Source organism: Myxine glutinosa, chromosome 3, assembly GCF_964187855.1.
Source record: "Myxine glutinosa chromosome 3, kmMyxGlut1.1, whole genome shotgun sequence".
NCBI lineage: Eukaryota > Metazoa > Chordata > Myxini > Myxiniformes > Myxinidae > Myxine > Myxine glutinosa.
In genome coordinates this window covers 48,256,195-48,276,855 of record NC_136263.1, presented here as the reverse complement: position 1 = coordinate 48,276,855, position 20,661 = coordinate 48,256,195, and the positions used below count along the sequence as shown (strand labels likewise).

Sequence of the window (20,661 nt, the reverse complement as noted above, 5' to 3'; positions counted from 1 at the left end):
TGTGAATAAATCCCAAGGACAGTCGCTACACCATGTTGGGATCTTCTGCTCACGAGACTTCTTCAGCCATGGTCAGTTCTACGTGGCGGCCAGTAGGGTTGGCAGATCCAGCAGCCTCCGCATTCTTGCCCTGGACGAGGAAACAAAGAAGAAGCGCCGTTTCCTCAGCAACGTTGTTTATGAAGAGGTGCTAACGAGATAAAGGTGTGTACAATGGACATGTAGGCAATTTTTATTATTATTTATTTATTGAAGAACAATTGTTTCGAACGAATTCTTCAAAAATAGTGCACAACTTCTTTTGGCAGTCGTACACCATGTTGGGATCTCCTGGAGAGGTGCCGTTTCCTCACCAATGTTGTTTATGAAGAGCTGCTAACGACATACAGGTGTGTACATGTGGACAATTCTTATTATTTATTTATTGATTGAAGAAACATTGTTTCGCAAAGAATTCATCAAAATAAGTGCACAACTTCTTTTGGCAGTTGTACACCATGTGAGGATCTCCTGGAGAAGTGCCGTTTCCTCAGCAATGTTGTTTATGAAGAGCTGCTAACGACATACAGGTGTGTACATGTGGACAATTCTTATTTTTTATTTTTTGCTTGAGGAAAAATTGTTACGAAAAGATTTCATCAAAATAAGTGCACTACTTCTTTTGCCAGTTGTACACCATGTGAGGATCTCCTGGAGAAGTGCCGTTTCCTCAGCAATGTTGTTTATGAAGAGCTGCTAACGACATACAGGTGTGTACATGTGGACAATTCTTATTATTTATTTATTACTTGAAGAAAAATTGTTACGAAAAGATTTCATCAAAATACATGCACAACTTCTTTTGGCAGTCGCTACACCATGTTGGGATCTTCTGCCCAAGAGCCTTCTTCAGCCATTGCCAGTTCTACGTGGCGACCTCTAGGGTTGGCAGTTCCAGCAGCCTCCGCATTCTTGCCCAGGACGAGGAAACAAAGAAGAAGCCCGTACGTGGTGCCTTATGAAGTGGTGCTAACGACATAAAGGTGTGTACAATGTACATGTAGACAATTTTTATTATTCTTTGTTTGGGAGGGAGATGGGAGGGTGATGGGGCAGGGTGATGGGAGGATGATGGCAGGGTGATGGGAGGGTGATGGCAGGGTGATGGGAGGGTGATGGCAGAGGGTGATGGCAGAGGGTGATGGGAGAGTGATGGGAGGGTGATGGGGGGAAGATGGGAGGGTGATGTGGCAGGGTGCTGTGGCAGGGTGATGGCAGGGTGATGGCAGAGGGTGGTGGCAGAGGGTGGTGGGAGGGAGATGGCCGGGTGATGGGAGGGTGATGGCAGGGTGATGGGAGGGTGATGGCTGGGTGATGGGACGGTGATGGCAGAGGGTGATAGCAGAGGGTGATTGCAGAGGGTGATGGCAGAGGGTGATGGCAAAGGGTGGTGGCAGAGGGTGGTGGGAGGGAGATGGCAGGGTGATGGGAGGGTGATGGGAGGGTGATGGGGGGGAGATGGGAGGGTGATGGGGCAGGGTGATGGGGCAGGGTGATGGGGCTGGGTGATGGCAGGGTGATGGCAGGGTGATGGGAGGGTGATGGCAGGGTGATGGAAGGGTGATGGCAGAGGGTGATGGCAGAGGGTGATGGCAGAGGGTGATGGCAGAGGGTGATGGCAGAGGGTGATGGCAGAGGGTGATGGCAGGGAATTAACATTAACGAATAACATTTGTAATGTAATAATTTGTAATAATTTGTAGTAATAGATATAATAATAATAACGAATTCTGCTCTGTTTCAATTCTGTTTCAATTTGCTGATATGCTTTGCAAACCTTTTTTTTTTTAAACTATTTTAAAACTAATACAATTCGAACATGGAATACATACTGACACTGCACTTTCAGGTCTCCTACAAATCCTACCCTGTCGCCTCACCGTGGCGTAGGAGTGGCAATGGTCAATGGCATCGAATGTCATGGCTAGCAAAGACAGGGAGGTACACTTGATTTAAATTTGGAAATTGTTTTTTTTTTTTTTTTGGCCACGGAACGGGCACCCACGTACGGGCACGTCCTAGTAATTTAAATAAACATAAATGCAAATTTCCCATGTGGAAAAAGTAAGTACACCCTTGGCTCTAATAGGTGGTATTGCCCCCTTTGGCAGGAACAACCTCAAGTTGGCGTTTCTTATAACTGTCTACCAGTCTCTGACATCGACTGGGAGAAATTTTTGCCCACTCCTCCATGCAGAATTCTTTCAGCTGTGCGATGTTTGAGGGGTTTCTTGCATGCACAGCTCGTTTCAAATCCCCCCACAACATCTCGATGGGATTTAGATCCGGGCTTTGACTTGGCCATTCCAGAACCCTCCATTTCTTTCTTTTCAGCCATTCCTTGGTGGATTTACTGGTATGTTTTGGGTCATTGTCATGTTGCAAGGTTCAACTTTGGTTGAGCTTCAACTTTCCGACAGATGGCCTCACATTATCCTCAAGCACCCTCTGGTACAATGAAGAATTCACAGTGGATTCTATGATGGTGAGCTGCCCAGGCCCTGATGCAGCAAAGCTGCCCCAAAACATAATATTTCCACCACCATGCTTTACAGTTGGTATCAGGTTCTTGTGGTCAAATGCTGTCTTTGGTTTTCGCCAAACATGTCTTCTGGTACTGTGGCCAAAAAGCTCTACCTTTGACTCATCTGTCCAGAGCACATTGTTCCAGAAGTGCTGGTCTTTGCCTCAGTGTTCATTGGCAAACTTTAGTCTTGCCCTGATGTTCTTTCTGGACAGCAAAGGTTTCCTCCTGGCACACCTCCCATGTAGATCAAATTTGTGCAGCCGCTTTCTAATGGTAGACTCGTGCACTTTGACATCAACGGTGGCAAGAGCTACCTGTAGGTCCCGTGATGACATTCTAGGGCTCTTAGAGACTTATTTCAGCATCTTGCCGTCTGCTCTCGGGCTGAACTTGCTGGGGCGGCCTGGCCTGAACAAGTTGGCAGTTGTTTGGAATCTTCTCCACTTGTAGATGATCTTCCGGACAGTCGAATGATTGATTTCAAACTGTTTGGGGATCTTTTAAAATCCCTTCCCAGACTCGTAGGCATCTATAACCTTCTTTCTGAAGGCCTCAGAGAGCTCTTTTGATCTAGGCATGGTGACGCCGCACACTTCAACAACAAAGAGCAAACCAAACGAAATGTCTGAGGTTTAAATAAGACAGGTTCCTCCAAGATCCTCTCTAACAATATTCTAATCATTTGCACCTGAGCTGGTGCATCTGATTCTAATTTTAGGTATTTGAAGGAGTGATAAATGCAGGGGTGTACTTACTTTTTCCACATGCGAAATTTGCATTTATGTTTATTTAAATTACTAGGGCATGCCCGTACTATATATATATCTAAAATTATATCCCCCCCCCCTCTATTTACATGAAATGGTTTGGTCCATTCGCAAAGACAAAGCGAACGGCTTGCGAGTACGGTGACAATCCCCCCCCTCTATTTACATGAAATGGTTTGGTCCAAAGCGAACGGCTTGCGAGTACGGTGACAATCCCCCCCCTCTATTTACATGAAATGGTTTGGTCCAAAGCGAACGGCTTGCGAGTACGGTGACAATCCCCCCCTCTATTTACATGAAATGGTTTGGTCCAAAGCGAACGGCTTGCGGAGTTTGGTAAAGAAATCGCCATAGCGTGCACAAACGCGCAGGAAAGCGAAAGAATCGCAAATTAGTTTTAATTAGTTTTAAAACATAGTTTAACGCCAACATAGTTTGCCAACGTGAAATAAATGAATACGCTCTCAAATGTGCCGTCCGAGGCAGAGTCTGTTCGCCACGTTCGGCACACGTGATAGCTCGCTGCTCTCTGATTGGTTGAATCGTTTTTTGGACATAGCTCGCTAACTACTTGTCCGATTAATATGAAACCTTGAAAAGGCACATCCTCGGGTCCCCAGCAATATACCTGGCAAGTTTCAAGTATATCGGACCCGTGGTTGTCGAGAAACAGCGGTCACAGACAGACACACAGAGATTACTGGCATTATAGATAGATACAATGGACTACAAAATGTAAATGTTTCATGATATTTGTTATATTAAATCACCTTTATCTATCAATATTGTTGAAATGAAGATCAAATAGCTGTATGTTGAAATATGTTGAAAAAGTCAAAACTTTACATGGGGTGTGTTGTGTAAAACCAATCAGGTCCACACAACTTTAGTCCAACGGTTTGGTTTAATTGCATTTAGATCATGACATCATCCTGTAAAGTAGAAAATACAATAAGTATACGATGTGACGTCACATGGGTCCATTCATATCATTCAATGCAAGCAAGCTGGGTATTCTATGCAGGCGTACCGTTAGCGAGTCTACCAGATGTAACATGTCACAGGAGAAGTCTCGGAGCACCGTTCGCAGCAGCGGGTCTTATAGTCACGCCCCTAGCGGTGTCAACGAGCAGCGAGCATCACCCCGGGTTCAGTACGAATACGATTTCACTACATTCACCCCCCCGTCAGAATTATACGGCAGTGCGGCTAGAAGCGAGTGAGCGTCAGCACGAACAGGGTGGAACATCAGTCGACCCAACCGTATCGGGCCGGGCGGCGAATTTCCCTGCCAGCACGCGTCCGAAATTCCCCGGGTACGGCATCACGTATCCCTGTGTCCCCGGCGTCGGAGGCGCCAACAGGGTCGGGTGACGAAGGGGGTAACTCCAAGTCGTCGGGCCCAGGTAGTCTCGGCGAGGGGAGGGTCGGTAGACTTTCGGCGATGGGAGCGTCGGGAGAGGCCATAGTCTCATAGATGGGTTCGATCGGTTCGTCCGATTCCCTACTTAGGTCGTCGACTCCGCAAGGGGCAAGGTGACGGACGGAGACAGTAGTCTCTCGGCCATCAGTCGTCATCACACGAGCATGCTCAGGATTAGCCTGGAGAATCTGCACTTTGTCCACTAGGGGGTCGTACTTGCTCGCGCGAACCGCCCGTTTAAGGTAGGCCGGCCCGGGCCCAGCGAGCCAACTGGGCAAAGACCGTATACACCCCGAGCTCCTGGGGTGGTGGAAAAGTCGCTCGTGGGGAGTTTGGTTGGTTGCCGTACTCAGGAGAGCCCTGATCGAGTTCAACGCCACAGGTAGCGACCAAGCCCATTTATCGAGGCCCCGGCCGAGGGTCCGGAGGTGGAGCATGACGGCCCTCCAGATAATCCCGTTGAAGCGTTCGATCTGCCCATTAGCCTGGGGTCTGTACGGCGTGGTGTAACTAGACGCAATGTTATTTTGAAGCAGATAGCCGCGCACCTCCTGAGACAAGAAGACCGCACCCCGGTCGGTATGGACATAGGCCGGGTAACCGAACATTGAGAACAAGTTCTGTAAGCATCGCATCACCGTGGCAGCAGTCATGTCCGCGCACGTATAAGCAAAGGGGAATCGCGAGTACTCATCTACGATAGTGAGCAGATAGCGAGAGCCGCTCGACACCGGCAATGGGCCCTTGAAATCCATCGCCAAGCGTTCCCACGGGCGTGTAGCCTTCACCAAAGTCCCCATGGGAGGGTTATAGAAACGCGGTTTGATTTCCGCGCAGATAGCGCAGTCGCGACAGATACGGCGGATATCGTCAATCGAGTATGGGAGATTCCCACTCCGCACAAAATGAGCGAAACGCGTTACGCCGGGATGGCCCGCAGTGGCATGCAGCACCCGTAGGCCCTCCAAAGAGGTGATACCGGCACATGTAGCTGGCCGTGATAAGGCATCTGCGGCCTGGTTATCCTTCCCTGGGCGATATTTGATGGTGTAACAGAAGTCGGCGAGTTCGATACGCCAGCGAGTGATTTTCTCGTTCTTAATGTGCTGGGCGTGGAAGGTGTCGTACATGAACGCAACGCTTTGCTGGTCCGTGATGATTTGGAAGCCCCGCCCGAGTAAGTACGGGCGCCATCGCCGAATAGACTCGACGATCGCATACGCTTCCTTTTCAACGGACGAGTGTCTCCGCTCAGCGGTGGTAAGAGTCCGAGAAAAGAAAGCCACGGGACGCCCCCCTTGGGAGAGGGTCGCCGTGATGGCCTGATCCGAGGCGTCACTTTCGAGGACGAACGAGCCGCTCTCGTCGATTGTCGCCACGGCGGCTCGGGCGATGTCGGCCTTAAGGCCGTCAATGCGGCTGGACTCAGGGGGAAGGTGTCGCAGGCCACAAGGGGGCGAAGTTTCGCGGAGAAACTTTGCACCCATTTGGAGTAATGGGCAAACAGCCCAAGGCCGCGCTTCAGGGACGCCCGATCGCAGGGAGGGGCCATGTCGAGCAAAGGTCGCAGACGCTCCTTATCCGGAGCGACAGAGCCATGGGTCACGGTGTACCCCAGAAGATCTATCGTGCGTAGGGAGTATTGGCACTTATCCTCGTTCATAGTTAAGTGATACCTCTGTGCGACCTCAAGGAAGCGCTTCAGATTAGCATCATGGTGCCCTTGGTCATATCCACAAACCGTAAGATTATCGAGGTAGACGAAAACATCGGTTAAGTGCTCCCGCGCAACGAGGTCATCCATGGCCCTCTGGAAACGAGCGACCCCGTTCGTTACCCCAAAAGGCAGTCGCATAAATTGGTACAACCGCTGCCCCGACTCAAATGCGGTATAGATACGATCCGCCCTAGAGATAGGGATCTGGTGGTACGCACTACGGAGATCGAGAGTGCTATAGACCGAATACTGGGACACCTGTTGTACTAGCGCGTCCATCCCCGGAAGGGGGTAGGCATCCAGCTGTGTAAAGCGGTTAATCGTTTGGGAATAGTCGATTACCATACGTCTGCGATGGGCCTCGCTGCGCACCACCAAGACCTGGGCGCACCACGGCGACCTACTAGGTTCTATGATGCCGTCTTTCAAGAGCTGAGCCGTTTCGTCCGCAATGAATTGCATGTCAGCGCGAGAGTAGCGTCGGGATTTTACCGCGACAGGGGTGCAGTCGGAGGTTAGATTGGGGAACAGCGAAAGCGGCTGGACGTCCATTTGCGTTAGGGCGCACACCGCAAGCGCGTCGTCCGCCCCCACAACAAGAGTGTCAGGCCCACCAAACTCCATTACCAGACAGCCATGCAGCTTAAGAAAATCGTGTCCTAACAGAATATCAGCACATAATGCGGGTAAAACCATAAGGTGTACATCAGGAAAAACCCGTCCCTTTAGCACGAGTTTCAATCGGCATTCCCCCTTCGTGCTGAGTCGAAGCCCCTGGGAAGCCATGAAGATCCGTCTCGTAGACCTCCAGATCCGCCATCCATGCCGGAGCACAAGTCGCTGGTCGATAAAACTATCCGTAGATCCTGTATCCACCAAGGCCCGAACACAATGGCCTTCGACCATGAGGGGAATAAGGGCTTGAGCCAGGCCAGACGAGGCAGCTGGGAGCGGGACTGAGCCCCCCGAATGGCTCAGTCCAGCCTCGCGGGTGGATCCTATGCCAGCAGCAGTTTTGCGGTTGTGGCCGGAGTCTGTGTTGTCCATGGGAAATCCATTATCGTCATCAGAGGGCTTTCCCAAGCATTCCAGTGTTTCGCGATTCAAAAACTGACAATTTTGGCAGAAAAAGGCTTCCGTAGTATTCGAAATCGCCTTTTGACAATTGTGGCAGAAAAAGGCTTCCGTAGTATTCGAAATCGCCTTTTGACATTTTTGGCAGCAAAAGGCCTCCGTAGTCGTTGAAATCTCCTTTGTCGGGGCGTGGGCCGCCGTTAGCTCGTGGACGACTCGAGGAGAACGTTCCGCTGGGGCTTGGCGTGGCTTCAAAGCCCCTTGCGTGGCCCGGAGATTGGTCAAGGACACGTCCTTTGTGCCCGATGGAGGATGAGACGATGGTGGCTGTCCGGAGACGCCCGCCAAGGACGTCTGAGCGCCCAGGGGCCCGCAGAGAGGGGCCCTCCCCTTCGAAGTCGGGTAAGGCGCCGGGTGTCGGGCTCGGCTCGCGGGCTCCGCAATGAGCCCATTCAAGGTCGCCGCACCCGCGCGACCGCGGCCGCGCGAGTCCATGAGCCGCGAGCCGCGTGCCGTTTTCCTGCACACTTTCGCGTAATGACCCTTTTGCGAGCACAAATGGCATATAGCATCTCATGCCGGACACACGACCCGGGCATGACGTGGCCCCCCACAAAAAAGCAAGCGGCCCCGCGTAAGGCCTTGGGTCTGGTCGTAATGGCAGCCGTCAGGGCTGGGTCATCCTCCGGAGCATCCCGGAGTTCAGCGAGCGGATCCGCGTCCTCGGCGGTAGCACTCTCTGGCCGGGCGTGTAGTGTGGTGCCCGCCACGAGGCGCGTGCGATCATAGGTGTTCGATTGCATCCGCGCTTCGGTGTACACTGTCCCTTGCTCGAGTGCGGTAGCGAAGGTCAGGTCGGTCTTCTCCAAGAGTTTGAGCCTTAGTTCCTGGGAGGAGACCCCTGCAACGATGGCATCTAAAAGACGATCATCCTGAGCCTGCGCGGGAGTCCGTGGCTCCCTGACGCTGTCCAGCAAAAGCTGCCGGAGCTCCTGGGCGTAATGGTCCATTGCCTCGTTGGGTTGCTGACGTCGCGTTTGCAGCAAATATCGTGCATACACCGGGCTTTTTTCCTTTATGTACAGCCGTTTGAGCTCCGCGATGGCAAGGTCATACGTCTCGCATTGAGCGATAGCGTTGTATACCCGGTAGTCGATTTTTGAATGGAGAGTTGCTAGCTTCGCGGCAGCCGTCGGAGCGGTCTCAGGCTCATCAAAAAGATTCTCCAATTGTCGGAGCCAGTGCTTCAGCTGCAAGCCTCCATCCGTGGCTTGTGGGTCGGCGCTGAATACAGACACTGTCAGCGTCTTGTTGCCAGCCATGTCTGTAGATCTTAAATGCAATTAAGTGTTGTGTAAAACCAATCAGGTCCACACAACTTTAGTCCAACGGTTTGGTTTAATTGCATTTAGATCATGACATCATCCTGTAAAGTAGAAAATACAATAAGTATACGATGTGACGTCACATGGGTCCATTCATATCATTCAATGCAAGCAAGCTGGGTATTCTATGCAGGCGTACCGTTAGCGAGTCTACCAGATGTAACATGTCACAGGAGAAGTCTCGGAGCACCGTTCGCAGCAGCGGGTCTTATAGTCACGCCCCTAGCGGTGTCAACGAGCAGCGAGCATCACCCCGGGTTCAGTACGAATACGATTTCACTACAGGGTGTACTTACTTTTTCACGTGACTGTACAGTGTACATACAATATATTTTTTCTATATCTGTGTATTAACCGCACCCCTAACTTTTAACTTTTTTGCCCATAAAAAAAATGAGGTGAATACTTTGGAAAACATAGTAAACCATTCTGGTTGTCATTTTGGTGTAATTTGTGTCTTACCTGTTTGTTGCCGAGTCGTCCGTGCAGTTTCGTACGGAACTTCGTCCAGAACCGCAACAGAACTCGAAACAGTCCGTAACGATTTCTGTACGATATAGTGCTCAAAAATATTTTTTCCCACTTTCCTCACTCATATCATCGAAGGCCTGATCTTAATATCGACAAATTGCTCTGCTCAACACAACAAAAATACATCATATTCTCCTTTGTAATAATCGGCCGATGGATCAAAGTACAAAGTTCAGGCCCCCACCCCGCCTGCGGTGTCGTGCGGTTCCTCGGTCACAACAGTCCACTCACAAGCGCTCATACGGAACATTACTTGATACTATACTGAATATGTGTGTCTGTGTGGGTGTAAGTATATATGCATACATGTGTGTATGTATATATATATATATATTGTTGTGGATATGAGGATTGTGTTTTTTTATTGTGTTTTTATTGTATAGTAAATTGTTGTTAGAATATCGCCCTCCTTGCTCCAGTGTTGTATAAAGGTCAAAGGGCGTTCCCGTAGTTAGTTCCATAAAGCATACATGAAGGACACCATAATATCCCTATTCAGTAGTTTATTTCCTTATTATGTGTATTAGGGTAAGGCCTTGTCTTCCATTAAGATGACACTCCATTGCACCAAGTGAAACAAGATAGATCCCCTTTCATTCCTATTCCCAAAACCTCCATTTCCAACTGCGTCATTGCCAAGCCTCAATTGCCAATTACATCCCCTCCAAGCCTCAATTGCCAACTGCACTGGGCAGTTTGTCAGGGTTGCTACAGCTGTGGGTTGTTGCTTTCGCCCCAAAACCACCATTAAGCATGTGCTCAGCTCGGGGAAGAAGGGCGTGCCTGCCCATCGTCATCAAGGGTGGAGTCAGAGGGCCTGTGCCCACCAATCAGGGCCGAAGCGAGCTCACCGAGGGGCGTGTCCTGAAGGCCGGCGGCTTGATCGCCTGAGGCGCTATAAAAGCGCGTGCGCAAGAGCCGAGTGCGTGGTTGGACAGGGAGACGTGCAAGTGGTTGGACAAAGAGAAGTGTGGTTGGACAAAGAGAAGTGTGGTTGGACCAAGCAAGAGAGAAAGAGTGGTTGGACAGGGAGACGTGCAAGTGGTTGGACCAAGAGAGAAAGAGTGGTTGGACCAAGAGAGAAAGAGTGGTTGGACTGAGTACGAGAAGAGTTGAGTAAGGGATCCCTAAAAGAGCAGCTTCAGCCACAGCAGCAGCAACCACAGCAGCTTCAGCCATAGCAGCTTCGGGGCCTTGACGGCAGTTTCGAACGGGGCCGCAAAGGAACGGCGGCTGCAAAACGCGCCGATCGAGAAAGGGGCGGCGGCTGCTAATCCCCGACCCGACCGTGCTGCGGGTCCAGCTGAACCTTCCTCCCCCTCCAGCCATCCACCTCCTGCCATTCCTATCATCATTCCCCGCGTGAGTCTGTCTTTGTTTGTTCTGTCCCTGGGTAATAATTAAGACTGTAGGTAAGCTAATAATTGCACTGTGTCTCTGATTCTTCTGTATATTATTTTTATTATCTTTCCTTCTCCTTGGTTACTTTGAGCGTGTAAATAATAAATCCTGTTACTCTTCTGTACGTCTTCTTCTTCTTCCTCTTTACATTCGGTCGCTTTAGAGGTTTCCAAATTGAATACCTGTGGCGCGATTTCGGCCAACGTCCAGGAATCAGGTTAGTCGGGGTAACTGTTCGGCCGCAGTGCCATCCGCTCGGCAAAACAACATCTTATCCGCGGTCCGTAATAATTGGTGTCAGAAGTGTCGGATTCGGACCTGAAGCGCTTAACGCGCTCAAATTACGAGTGGCCCAAAATTGTATTTTATAAAATTCTAAATTTAAAAGTCGCGCCATGGCTGGTCAAGGCGATGGGATGCCGGTGGGAGAGATAGATGGGGTGGAATCGACCCAGGACCTCGGGGAAATGTATGTGGAGGAAAGGGAGGAGGAGAACAATGGCAATGTGGTTGAGGGAGTATCAGGCGCACAACATGGCGCCCTTGCGCACGTGGTTACAGCGGCACCAAATTTCGCCGCGCCCGTGGTCGCAGCAGCCGAGCCCGAGATGCCAGAGTACCTTTTTTTTTTTTTTTTTTTTTTTTTTGTATACAAGATCGAGGCTCGTGAAAGAGCAAAATTGGGTGATGGCTCATGCGAGTCTTTATGATTCAAATGATGGCAAAAATGGATGCCCAAAGTGATAAGTCCACCCGAGAGCGAAGAAAAATGGGTGAGCGATTGGAGGGCCAAATGGGGGTAGTGAGGGACGAAGCGAGGGGTACCAGTGCCCAAATTGGGAAGATAGACAGTAAATTTGAGGGGTTAGACAAGAAAATTAAGGGGTTAGACAACAAATTTGAGGGGTTAGACAAGAAATTTGAGGGGTTAGACAATGGGATAGAAGGGGTGAAACATGGGTTAACGGGGGTGGAAAATAGAATGGCTGCCCAGGAGAATCAGATAGAGGGGGTGAAAAATGGGTTAAGGGGGTTAGAAAACACAATGGACGACAAATTGCGGGAAGTAGGGGAGCAATCCGCCCGGGAAATCAAACGGATGGGGAACCAGATAGAGGAGGTGAAAATCGGGTTAGAAGGTAAATTGGATGCTCAGAGGGATGAATTGGGACAGATGAGGGTGGCATCCACAAAAAAATGGAGGAGATGAAGGAGGAAATACGACGAGGTGTAAGCGAGGAGGTCTCGGGGGTACGCGAGGAGGTAAAGCGAGGTGAGAAGCGTATGGAGAAAGAGGTGAGAAATGGGACGGCAAGGTTACAAGGGGGCATAGAGGACCTGACGCAGGAGGTGGAACAGCTGACGGTGGGACAGACGGAGTTAGCGGAGCAGGTACAAAAGAACACTGCGGTACTAGGAGGGTTAAAAGCGACACAAAGAGACATCAAGGACGACTTGATAGCGACGAAGAGGCAATGTCAGATGGTACGTGAGGGACTGACAACCAGGTTGGACGAGGTGACAGAAGTAATGGAGACGAAGGACCGGGAGATGAGGACGCACATAGAAACGGTCAAGGTGGCGTTAGAGGACGAGATTGAGGAGACGCACCGGGAAATAAAAGAGGTGAAGCAAAAGTTAGAGAAGGTGGAAGAGGGGGTGAGTGAAATTAAGAAGAGACGGAGGGAAACTAAGAGGGAGATAAAGGAGGAGGTGATGGAATATGTACAAGGTCGGTGCTCAAATCGTGATGGTGTGCTCGCTAACCAAATAAAGAGTTTGCAGGTGGCGAAGGAGGTGCGGAGACGAGGTGCCAAGGTGAGTGGCGATATACGAGGAAATGTATATGATATCAGGGGAGCTTCAGTCGGCTTGGGGGGTGATTTGGATCTGGGTGTTCGTGAGAGGCCGTTGGTGAAGTGTGCGACAGGTACGGTGTGCGAAGGAGGAGGTGTGCAAGAATGTCCGACTCTGGGGTGTGTGAGGAAAAAGTGTGCGCCGAGGAGTGAGTGTGCTGTCGAGAGTGAGTTGGTCGTAGCGCGTGTGCGAGGGGGCACATGGAAGCGCGTCGTAGGGAGTGTTACAAGGGATGTAACGGAAGCATGCACGCCTGTGGTGAGTGTTACGGAGGAAGTAACGGGAGAGTGTGCGCAAGAGGATGCGCGAGAAAGGTGTGTAACGGACGGGTGCATGAGGGAAGAGTGCGCTGTCAAGAGTAAGGGAGAATGCACGCCTGTGGTGAGTGTTACAGAGAGTGTAATGGGAGAGTGTGCGCAAGAGGATGCGTGAGAAAGGTGTGTAACAGAGGAGTGCATGAGGAAAGAGTGCGCTGTCAAGAGTGGTGGTGAAAGTGGTAAGAGTGACACGGAGCGTGAGTTGGTTGTGGCAGGTGAGAGAGGATGTACACCTGGAATGGAAGGATGCACACCTGGAATGGTAGAGCGCATTTGGGAATGCACACTGGAATTGGTAGTGAGGCACGTGGTTGGGTGTGCAAGTGAGAGCACACCGGTGGTTGTCACCGAGGAGGTGACCGAGAAGGGGACGCGAAGAGGTGTGTTGGTGAGGTGTGCGAACAACGAGTGTGTGCAAAAATGTGCGGTGGTCAGGTGTGTGACCAAGTCTGTGAGCGGAATGAGTGTACCTGGGGGTGTAAGAGAAGGTGCAATGATGAGGAGCAAGGAACGGGCTGCGGGGTGTGAGCATGCAAGTGGAGCATCGACGGTGACCGGGTTAGCAGTTAGAACGACGTATAGCCGAATCTGGCCCTCGGTACGTGCCGGGCAGCTTCGCGTGCCGCGAGGACCAGCGGGGATCCGAACCACGGCGGTTTCGAAAGAACCGCCGTATGCGATCCACGCTGGGCCTCGCTCGGAACGGCCGCGTCCGTGCTCCACTAGGCGGAGCGGGCAGCCCGATAGGAAGGGTCATCATGGCGACCCCTTTTTGTTGAGGCGTTCCGGCAGGTCGAGATCGGGCCATTGGATGGTTCCGTGCCGAGGTGGTGCGTGGGATCTCGGCCCGGGTAAACCTCCTTCCCTGCACCGAGTGCCGGACGTATCCAGCCGCCGGCACCAAGCAACCCGCATTCATTGCTCGGCTGTGCGAAGCCGGGCTGTATAAGTGAATTGGCGCACCGAGAGGCTCTAGTGAGTAGACGTGATGATGAGGATAGTGTTTTGGACCCGAAATTGCAAAGCAAAATTTGATGATTGGTAGAATGATTGGCAGGATGAACTGGCAAATTTTTGATTGGTTGAAATTTGGTGTGCAAAATTGGTAGTGAGAGATACCCGATGTGGTGGGATGGCAACTCTGCCATCTCTCACAGCGGGGGCAAAGGAGCACTAGGTTTATGGGGTTTATGGCAGTGAGAACTAGCCCGGGAGGGTTTGGATAATGTGTAGGGACCTAGAGATGACCTTAGGTAACGTTAAGATTAGGTAGTGACAATGATACCTGTAGTGGGGACGCAGGTAGATTAGTGTGGATGATAATGACGTGGTATGTGTAGTTTAAAGGGAAGACGGGGAGCACTAAGTTAGCAGGGCAACAGGTAGATTAGATGATGCCGTGTGAGTGTTGGAGGTGTATTCAGAAGTGTATTGTGAAAAGTGTGTGGTTAAAAGGTGTGATTGCACAGGTGTGCAACAACAGGTGTATGGAGAATGGTTGTGTGGAAGACATGGAGTCTGGAGTATATGGAATATTGGAATGGATGGTCGTGGAGTGAGTATGGGGGAAACTGTGGAGTGGAGTGGATGGTGCGAAGGTGTGAATGGGGGAAGGATGGACCCCCATCACGAATACCCGGGGAGGGTAGTGTAAGTGTTAGGTAGAGGGTACAGGTAAATTGTGGTTGGATATTGGCATCTGTGGTGTGAGGTGAAAGAATGGTGTTTGGATGGGTGCATTAGTGTTGTGGAAATGGCTGGGCGTGTAGACTGTTAGTGTGTGTAGTTGGTTTGGGCACTCCACCACTGTGAGGATGTCGGCCAGGTGAGGCCGCTGGTGGGCTCTGGGAGCCGGTAGTTGTTGTGGATGGGGCCCGAGGATCCGGAGGACGGACCCGGGTAGCCCAGTGCCAGAGGGCACCAAGGGGTGACAGAGCCAGGAGGGGCCTTCCCCAATTAGATAGGTTAGGGTGAGGAGCTAGGTAAGCTCGGGTGGCAACTACAGTGGTGGAGGTGTGCAGGTGGGTAGACCTGCTGGGAGAGCTACACGACCCAGCCCGGAAATTGTGCAAGGGCACAGGGAGATGAATCGGGGGAGTGAGACCCCAAATTGAGAAGCACCACAGTTTGGTCAATGGGAATTGGTTTTTAGAACCCATAGTGTAAGTTGGCCAATGGATTGGCAGGGAAAGACCCCGGGTAGTGTAAAGTGTGTTAACGTCATTTAGAGGATAGTTAGGATTAAGAATCTCCTCGCACCATCTACATCCACTCACCTGGGATGACGTACCTCCACACCATGCCAGGTTGTTTTTATTATTTTTATGATGCAAATGTTTGGAATGTGAGACGCATCATGACGTGGGTGTGACATTGTGCTGATGTTCCATCTCTCCCTCCTTATGAGGATTGATGATGAATTGGGTGATGGCAAATTTTGGATAGTGGGATTGTGGAGACGAATTTGGTATAGGGGAAATATGGGGAAGACGTGACATTAGCGACAAATTTGTAAAGGTGTAGATTTTGTAAATATGGGGTAAGGGCAAGGGTAGAGTAGGTGACAGGGGGGGTGACGTACGGTAGGGACGAGCTTCCTCACTTCGCTCTCCGTACGCACTTCGCCTTGCATTGCCTGTATTGATGTGTACCCTTGTGACCTTACCCCTCGCTCATCTGTCTTTTCCCCCTTTTGTCTCCCACATGAGGACCTGTGCGCCACTGGGCGCCGAGGGGAGCGTGCGGGAGGCCGCCATTGTGCGCCCGAAACTCCCGGAACCAGCTGTCTGCATCGATGCACCACCTTATGGACCACATGTCTGTGGCTGAGCACCACTTATGGACCCCATGGGTTGGGGCATGGCCCCTCTGCTGGAACCGGCCATGAAGGCCCGAAATCTTGCTGGCGGACCTTGGCCACAGGGCACCGATGCCCCACAGGTGAACCACACTAGTCTGCCCCTGTGGGCCATAAATAAATAAAATGGACACGTTGGGTGCATTTTTTTATTGCAAATAGGCCGCCAGCAAAGAAGATGACAACAAGATAGTAATAGCCAGCAGAGGGAGCCGAAGAGCAAGAGACCACCAGCAGGGCTAGGGGTTGTTGTTTTTATTTTTTATTGATGAACAGTGATGACTGTGCACCGATTGGTGCTTGAGGGTGTGTTGAGGCGTTTTGGGTGCTTTCATGGTGCATCGATGCAGAGCAGACTGTCTCCCCCCCCCCCCTCCCCCAGAAAGAACAATCACAGGTCCTGGGTTACGTTTTGTAAATAAAGTAGCGTCAATTGTAAATAATGCTCCCCACCGTCAATGTATAGTTTGAAGACCATTCCGCAATTCGGTTAGCTGTGGGCGTGAATCTGTTAGGCAGGGTGCAATGGAGCAGCGGGACATATTTATTCATGTTTTAAAACTGTCGCACTCAGGGTCAGGTTAAAAGTAGAGGGAACTACACCTACGTGCCACACTAAAAGTTAAGGTAAGAGGCCCGGGACGTGCCTCAGAGGAGGAGGGTGCAGTGTTGTGGATATGAGGATTGTGTTTTTTTATTGTGTTTTTATTGTATAGTAAATTGTTGTTAGAATATCGCCCTCCTTGCTCCAGTGTTGTATAAAGGTCAAAGGGCATTCCCGTAGTTAGTTCCATAAAGCATACATGAAGGACACCATAATATCCCTGTTCAGTAGTTTATTTCCTTATTATGTGTATTAGGGTAAGGCCTCGTCTTCCATTAAGATGACACTCCATTGCACCAAGTGAAACAAGATAGATCCCCTTTCATTCCTATTCCCAAAACCTCCATTTCCAACTGCGTCATTGCCAAGCCTCAATTGCCAATTACATCCCCTCCAAGCCTCAATTGCCAACTGCACTGGGCAGTTTGTCAGGGTTGCTACAGCTGTGGGTTGTTGCTTTCGCCCCAAAACCACCATTAAGCATGTGCTCAGCTCGGGGAAGAAGGGCGTGCCTGCCCATCGTCATCAAGGGTGGAGTCAGAGGGCCTGTGCCCACCAATCAGGGCCGAAGCGAGCTCACTGAGGGGCGTGTCCTGAAGGCCGGCGGCTTGATCGCCTGAGGCGCTATAAAAGCACGCGCGCAAGAGCCGAGTGCGTGGTTGGACAGGGAGACGTGCAAGTGGTTGGACAGGGAGACGTGCAAGTGGTTGGACAAAGAGAAGTGTGGTTGGACAAAGAGAAGTGTGGTTGGACCAAGCAAGAGAGAAAGAGTGGTTGGACAGGGAGACGTGCAAGTGGTTGGACCAAGAGATAAAGAGTGGTTGGACCAAGAGAGAAAGAGTGGTTGGACTGAGTACGAGAAGAGTTGAGTTGAGTACGAGAAGAGTGAGTAAGGGATCCCTAAAAGAGCAGCTTCAGCCACAGCAGCAGCAGCCACAGCAGCTTCAGCCACAGCAGCTTCGGGGCCTTGATGGCAGTTTCGAACGGGGCCGCAAAGGAACGGCGGCTGCAAAACGCGCCGATCGAGAAAGGGGCGGCGGCTGCTAATCCCCGACCCGACCGTGCTGCGGGTCCAGCTGAACCTTCCTCCCCCTCCAGCCATCCACCTCCTGCCATTCCTATCATCATTCCCCACATGAGTCTGTCTTTGTTTGTTCTGTCCCTGGGTAATAATTAAGACTGTAGGTAAGCTAATAATTGCACTGTGTCTCTGATTCTTCTGTATATTATTTTATTATCTTTCCTTCTCCTTGGTTACTTTGAGCATGTAAATAATAAATCCTGTTACTCTTCTGTACGTCTTCTTCTTCTTCCTCTTTACATTCGGTCGCTTTAGAGGTTTCCAAATTGAATACCTGTGGCGCGATTTCGGCCAACGTCCAGGAATCGGGTTAGTCGGGGTAACTGTTCGGCCGCGGTGCCATCCGCTCGGCAAAACAACATCTTATCCGCGGTCCGTAACAATATATATATATATGTACACTACTCACAATAAGTTAGGGATATTGTGGGAGTGAGTTTATTTTTTTTATAGGGGTTGGGGTTCGGTATTGAAATCAAGAATGCTGTGGTTTTTTCCACACATTAATAACCATAGAATTAGGACCAACAACCTTTTTCAACATAATTAATACACAAAATCAACCACACCGAAGAACCTGCCAATATCCCTAACTTATTGTGAGTAGTGTATATATAATTATATATATATATATATATATATATATATATATATATATATATATATATATATATATATATCCACGATATCCATTTTTCCGTTCTCCAACCTATAGCTTTGTCTTTAAGGTCCTGGGTCCTGGTTTTTGTGTTTTTTGTGTGTTGAATTTTGTGTTTTTTTGTGTTTTGTGTTTTGTTTTTTTTGTGTTTTTGTGTTTTGTGTTTTTTGGCCTCGGGGATGTTGGATGCTTCCATTGTGATGACTGCAACTTGGTTTCTGGGTCGTACCCATAAACCCAGGACTCATCGCCAGTGATCACTGTGTTGAGGAAGCTGGGATCGCTGTTCACAGTCTCCAGCATATCCTGTGCGATCTCCAAACGGAGTTGCTTCTGCTCAATCGTTAGCAGCTTTGGTACGAACTTCGCTGAGATTCTCATGAAGCCCAAATCCTCCTTCATAATGGAATGAACGGTGTTGAATCTTGCGGATCGTTTCCACTTGGGAATCGCCAAGCTTTACACAAAATTTGATGCAGTAGCGTTGTTCAAGTTTTTCCGTCATTTTGTCAAAAACGAAAATCCGACGGCGCTCACTTACATGTCCTCACTCATCGGTGGTCTGCCGTCGAATGACAGCTTCTGCAGGTGGGAAAAAATTCACGCGTGTGCATTAGGATCGCCTACATACGTGCACCAATCAACGCCTCCCTAGCTTCTTTTTTTTTACGCACGAAAAATAAAGGTCGGATACTTTTTGAACACAGTATTATATATATACATAGTGCCCTCAAAACACAGTGCCTTCAGAAAGTATTTTTTGTCACTGATGTACACAAAATACCCCATAATGTCAAAGTAGAAAAAAAATTATTAGAATTTTTTTTACAAAATAATTAAAGATGAAAAGCTGAAATGTCTTGGGTCAATAAATATTGATGTCACCTTGACACGTCATTAAGAATCGAAATATATATATATTATTTTGGTTTCCAAAAAAACATGCTTTTCTTTAGAAAACCGATATGAATAAAAACAAACACACTAATTGATCAGTGGAAAAAAGTATTTTAAATTTTGTGAATTTAAAAAAAAAAAAAACTCATAAAAATTAATTAGAAGTAAAAAAAATTAAAACCCAGAAACATTTTCAAAGCTTTTGGAAAAAACAAACAATTGCAGCAGAAGAAGAACAGCAGACAGAATTTGCAGGGAAGTTAAGTATTTTGACTCGAATAACTTTTTTGCATGTCCCTCATATAAATAGAAACAAATAAATGGATGGCCCTTTACTTCGACATTTTGATGCAAAGTTGTGTCATAACTTTAGCTACAGATTCTGTGTTTGACGTGTGGGTGAAGTTCTCGTTTTAGAACGAAAAGGATGATTCCAAATAATTTTCTTTGCAAGGAGTCACTGATATTTTTAGGATTATAAAAGATGTAAAATCCCATCATTTAATTGTCCAACACATGCCAAGGGAAGTTCGACACAAGAACCCAGAGTGTGTCGTTGTGCAGAAAGAAAACCCACCTTGACGTCAACAACAGAATATCATGTTATATTTTCTTTGCCCCAAAATAGGACAAAGAAAGAACTTTAAAACTCCAAGAAATTGAAACAAATTAACAAAACTCCCATCACGTGCTCGTCGATGTGGCCGAAAGCGATTTAATTAATTAAGGCTTATAGAGCCGGTATATTTATTGACGGCGTTAAAGCCGGTAGAATTCCCGTGATGGATGATTTGAGTAACTTTTAAGAGCTGTTTCTTTTGGAGTCATGCAGAGCTGCCGAGACTGAAGCCGAAAGCCCAAGGAGCTCCAGATGAAGTCATCTGTTTGGCCTGGAGTGGGAAAACGAAAGAGGGGCCTCGGAGGACGAGGTGGGGAAGAGTGGAGCGGGGGGGGGGGGGGTGGGGGGAGAGAGAGGAAAGGTAATTGGAGTTGAGAAAACAAGGCATGGCGGCGATGAGGGAAGAGATTGTCCTTGAAAGGACGTTATCCGTGGTTTTAAATTGGAGCAGATTCCACATGGACGTAATCCCGAAAATGGGCGAACAGATCAGTCGAGTTGGCAAAATAAAAACACGGAGACAGAGAGCGAAATCCCTGCGCCATGACCGCACTCACCAGCAGCAGGGAGGGAGAGGACGGAGAGGACTGAGGGGACGGAGGGCCGCGGTCCGCGATCCGCCGGTGATCCCGGGTCTGCGATGTTCCGAGTCACGAGGACCGCCCACGAGCCGTGACCTGTGCTGAGTGAACGTGTCACGAGAGGTGTGTGTTTAAGAAAAGAAAACAACTTTAATGAAGATGAACAAATGGAGCGACATCACAACATGGCGATTAAAATGTAACCACAAGTCATTTTAAGACTGTCCAGTGGCGTTTATTTGCTTAATGTCTCGTTTCATTATCGATGTTATTCGATTTGTGGGGGTGGAGAGGGGGGGGGGGGCGAGGGCAGGGGCTAACTTAAG

At 49.4% G+C, this 20,661-nt stretch overlaps 1 long non-coding RNA gene across 1 annotated transcript in view; it reads right to left on the bottom strand.

Moving 5' to 3' along the window:
- LOC137423612 (uncharacterized) overlaps nucleotides 1–20,442 on the bottom strand; it is a 90,520-nt gene extending 70,078 nt beyond the window's left edge. Inside the window, exon 1 of the long non-coding RNA XR_010983755.2 lies at nucleotides 20,312–20,442. This is a non-coding gene — a long non-coding RNA (uncharacterized LOC137423612). The remainder of the gene's footprint in view (nucleotides 1–20,311) is intronic.
- Between the last annotated feature and the right edge of the window lie 219 nt (nucleotides 20,443–20,661).